The 5089-nt window shown below is 31.3% G+C and overlaps 1 pseudogene; it reads left to right on the top strand.

The window, feature by feature from the left end:
* Window positions 1-1483: 1483 nt before the first annotated feature.
* LOC149259637 (large ribosomal subunit protein uL4 pseudogene) lies at window positions 1484-1915 on the top strand (annotated as a pseudogene).
* The last annotated feature ends 3174 nt before the right edge of the window (window positions 1916-5089 follow it).

The raw sequence follows: 5089 nt of genomic DNA, 5'->3' as shown, positions 1-5089 counted from the left end.
TTTATGATCTATTAAAATAATTTTGTAACTTTTATTTAAGTGTTTATTAAAAGAATTTACTAGGGTGTTATAAAAGCTAAACCCTAAACCCTAAACCCTATAAACTAAGCCCTAAACCGTAGGCATTTTATAACATTTTTAAAAGAATTTTGTAACTTTTATTTAAGTGTTTATTAAAAGAATTTACTAATTGTTATAAGCCTTAAACCATACACCCTAAAACCTAAACCCTAAACCCCAAGCCCTAAACCTAAACCATAAACCCTAAGAATTTTATAACATTTTAAGAATAATTTTGTAACTTTTATTTAAGTGTTTATTAAAAGAATTTAGTAAAGTGTTACAAACTCTAAACCATAAACACAAAACCCTAAACCCTAAACACAAAAACATAAACCCTAAACCCCAAAACCTAAACCCTAAACCCTAAACCCCAAACCCTAAACCTTAAATCGTAAACCATAAACCCTAACCATTTTATAACATTTAAAAAAATTGTAACTTTTATTTAAGTGTTTATTAAAAGCATTTACCAAAATGTTGTAGACCCTAAACACTAAACCCTAAACATAAACCCAAAACCCCAAACCTTAAACCCTAAACCCTAAACCCTAAATCCCAAACTCTAAACCCTAAACCCTAATCATTTTAAAACATTTTAAAAAGTATTTTGAAACTTTTATTTAAGTGTTTATTAAAAGCATTTACTAAAGTCTTATAAACCCTAAAACTTAACCTCTAAACCCCAAACCCTAAACCCTAAATCATAAACCCTAAACCTTAAATCCCCAAACCGTGAACATTAAACCCTAAACCCTAATAATTTTATAACATTTTAGAAAGCGTTTTGTAATTTTTATTTAAGTGTTTATTAAAAGAGTTTACTAAAGTGTTATAAACCCTCGACCCTAAACTGTAAACCACAAACCATGAACCCTAAACCCTAAACTCTAAACCTGAAACCCTAAACTCTAAACTCTAAACCCTAAACCCTAAACACTAAACCGTAATAATTTTATAACATATTAAAAAACATATTGTAACTTCTATTTAAGTGTTTATTAAAATCATTTACTAAAGTGTTATAAACCCTAAACCCTAAACTCTAAACACCAAACTCAAAACCATAAACCCTAAACCTTGAACCCTAAGCATTTTATAACATCTTAAAAAAATTTCTAACTTTTAATTAAGTGTTTATTAAGAGGATTTACTAAAGTCTTATAAACCCTAGAGTCTTAACCCTAAACCCTAACCAATTTATAACATTTTAAAAAGTGTTTTTTAACTTTTATTTAAGTGTTTATTATAAGAATTAACTAAAGTCTTATAAACCCTAAACCCTAAGAATTTTATAGCATTCTAAAAAGAGTTTTGTAACTTTTACTTCATGTTAATTCATGTTATTACTATATTAATAATTTTGTTCCATTAATTCTTTTGCACACCTTATCAAGGAGCTTCATTTAGGAGGAGCGGATGAATGGCAGCCACTGCAGCAGCTCGTCCTCAGGTATCAGTGCTAAATGTTGAAAGTGAAGGTGCAGAAGGGGGCAGCGATGCCATTCTCTTTCCAGACGTGATGGAAGCCAGCATGAGGGCCGGTCATCAGACTTCCGCAGAGTTATGGAGAACGAGACGAGCGGTTTCCCGAATCCCCCGTGTTGCTAGAGACGAAACGCACAGAGCTAGCCAGGGAGCTTTCCGCAACATATGCAATGGTGGATGGATGCTCGCTCCCACGAAAATATGGCGAAGATGGCACCAGAAAAGACATGCAGTGGTTTCTGCCCTAGCAACCTCTGTGATCCCCGCCCTTGTCATGGCTCGAGATCACAGGATCATGTCCGTCCTCGAGCAGTCGCTGGTTTCAGCGAAGGCGTTTAAGGGGTTGAGAAAACCCCAACTGCTCTGAATGCCTTAGCAGAAAGGCATATAAAACCTAGATCCACTATTGATCGGCCAGATCTGGAGATCAATCTAGTAAATCGGGACTTGGATAAGGTTGATCCGTAAGATCCAAAGCAGATCTTTATCAAATCAATAGAAGGCAGACATTGTTGTGTGTAGATACGGGAAGGAATGAATGTTTTGGAGTTAAAAAAGGAGATCCAAATCAAACTGGGAACTCCAGTGACATACCAAAATCTGTTATTTTCAGGACTCTGCATGCAGGTCCAGCACACACTTCAGCACTATGGTGAGTCTGTGAGGCGGGTGCAAAGGAACCAGTTCAAAAACCGCAGGTTCCTTCTGAGATGCAGTCAAAGGAAAGGAACCATTACAACACAATCCAGCACCCACATCAGAGCTTCCAGGCCCCTACATAGTGGAACAAAAGCTAGAATCACCCATGCTTATTGTATCGCTGCAGGAGGTAACAGATCTATACACATATTTAATCCACAATGCTATTATATAGAGATTTCATGGTTACTGGCCCAAAGCGGATGCTCTACACCAATGGGTTTTTACATCTTGGTCACCTAAATGTGAAATATATCTATGCCCTAAAGGTTTTTTCATAGTCAGATTTAGCACAGAACTGGAACGAGACAATATCATTAATCAGGGACCTTGGTTTTGGGGTAGTTCTAGCCTCTTTATCACCCCCTGGTTCCCAGATTTTGATGCCAATACCATGGTAGTTTCAATGATGCCAGTTTGGGTAAGGCTGCATAACCTCCCACTACATTTTTGGCACCGAAAATCTTTAACAGCCATTGGGAACTCCCTAGGAAAACATCTTAAAATAGATGAAGATAGAGCTATTCAAGGAATTTTCACATATGCCAGAATATGTGTTGAAGTGGATCTAAGTCAAGGACTCCCAGATCACATCACATTGAATTTTAATAACTCACTGTGGATGCAACAACTTGACTACGAGAACACGGCATTCAGATGCCGCGGCTGCTTGCAAACAGGGCACCTTCAATATGCATGTCCATAGGCTAGTAAGGAGCCAAAAGGGAACAAGAAACAACAGAAAAGACCCAAAGGTTGGCAGCATACCAAACCACTGGAGGAAGAGGCACTGAACACAGAACCCACAGACGCACGTAGGAGATAGGAAAAAACAAAGGAAGAGAGCACCGAGGGGCCCAATTTGGAGCCAGATTACTTGGTACGACAACAAGAATCACCGCTGGAAATAAGCGGCGCCAAACGAGCATATAGCTCCGAAGGATCGGAATCTGATAAACAACAAACAATGTACACAGAGGAAAACCAACTTGCTATAATTGTTCCCACTCCCAACGCTGAAGTCTGATGCAAAGTAGAGAAGAAAAAAGGTAGGAAAACATAGGCCTGCTGGCACAACATTACCTTTCTGTTATTTCTGTTAACTTCCTGTCATTACATGAACAACCATCCGCTATTTTGTGTTGATTCTACTGTTTGATGCCTATCATTACACAGGAACAACCATCTGCATATGCTTCAAGCATCTACAAAATGTAATTTTGTCAATATGAATAAAATTATGATTTTTTCTACGGGAAAAAAAAAACTATATTAATAATTTAAATTCATGCTATTACTATATTGTTTGTTTGTTTTATGTTTTATGTTTCACTATTTTGGAACACTATTTTGTAACACTATTATACTAATCAAGATCATTATTTAATTCATGTTATTACTATATTGTTCATTTGTTTTATATTTTATGTTTTACTATTTTGTAACACTATTATACTAATAATTATCATTATTTAATTCGTGTTATTACTATATTGTTTGTTTGTTTTATGTTTTACATTTTACTATATTTTAAGACTATTTTGTAACAATATTATACTAATCATTATCATTATTTCGTTAATGTTATTACTATATTTTTTTGTTTTTTTCATGTTTTATGTTTTACTGTTTTGTAAAACTATTTCGTAACACCATTATACTAAACATTAACATTATTTAATTCATGTTATTACTATATTATTGTTTGTTTTAAGTTTTACTATTTTTAACACCATGTTGTAACACTATTATACTAATAATTATGATTATCTAATTAATGTTATTACTATATTGTTTGTTTGTTTTATGTTTTATATTTTACTATATTGGAACACTATTTTTTTAACACTATTATACTAATCATTATAATTATCTAATTCATGTTATCACACTATTGTTTGTTTGTTTTATGTTTTACTATTTTGTAACACTATTATGCTAATCATTATTATCATTTGGTTCATGTTATTACTATATTGTTTGCTTGTTTTATGTTTTACTATTTTGTAACACTATTATGCTAATCATTATCATTATTTAATTAATGTTATTACTATATTGTTTGTTTGTTTTATGTTTTGTGTTTTACTATTTTGTAACACTATTGTACTAATCATTGACATTATTTAATTCATGTTATTACTATATTAATTATTTTAATTCATTTTATTCCTATATTTTTTGTTTGTTTTATGTTCTATGTTTTACTATATCGTAACAGTTTTTTGTAACACTATTATACTAATCATTATCATTATTTAATTCATGTTAGTACTATATTGTTTGTTTGTTTTATGTTTCATGTTTTACTATATTGTAACACTATTATACCAATCATTATAATTATTTAATTCATGCTATTACTATATTGCTTGTTTGTTTTATGTTTTACGTTTTACTATATTGTAGCACTATTTTGTAACACTATTATACTAATCAATATCATTATTTAATTCATGTTATTACTATTATACGAATCATTATCATTATTCAATTCATGTTATTATTATATTAATAATTTTAATTCATGTTATTACTATATTGTTTATGTTTTTAATGTTTTACTATTTTGTAACGCTATTGTAATGGTCATTAAGATTATTTAATTCATTTTATTACTATATTATTAATTTTAATTCATGTTACTACTATATTAATAATTTCAATTCATGTTATTACTATATTGTTTGTTTGTTTTATGTTTTATGTTTTACTATATTGTAACACTATTTTATAAGACTATTATACTAATCATTAATATTATTTAATCCACCTTATTACTCTATCAATAATTTCAATTCATGTTATTACTATATTGTTTGTTTGCTTTATGTTTTACTAT

Source organism: Pinus tabuliformis, chromosome 6, assembly GCF_031772625.1.
Source record: "Pinus tabuliformis cultivar Carrire ecotype Pingquan chromosome 6, CPIR1, whole genome shotgun sequence".
NCBI lineage: Eukaryota > Viridiplantae > Streptophyta > Pinopsida > Pinales > Pinaceae > Pinus > Pinus tabuliformis.
The sequence above is the reverse complement of the archived record's forward strand: the minus strand, read 5'-3'. Positions and strand labels throughout refer to the sequence as shown.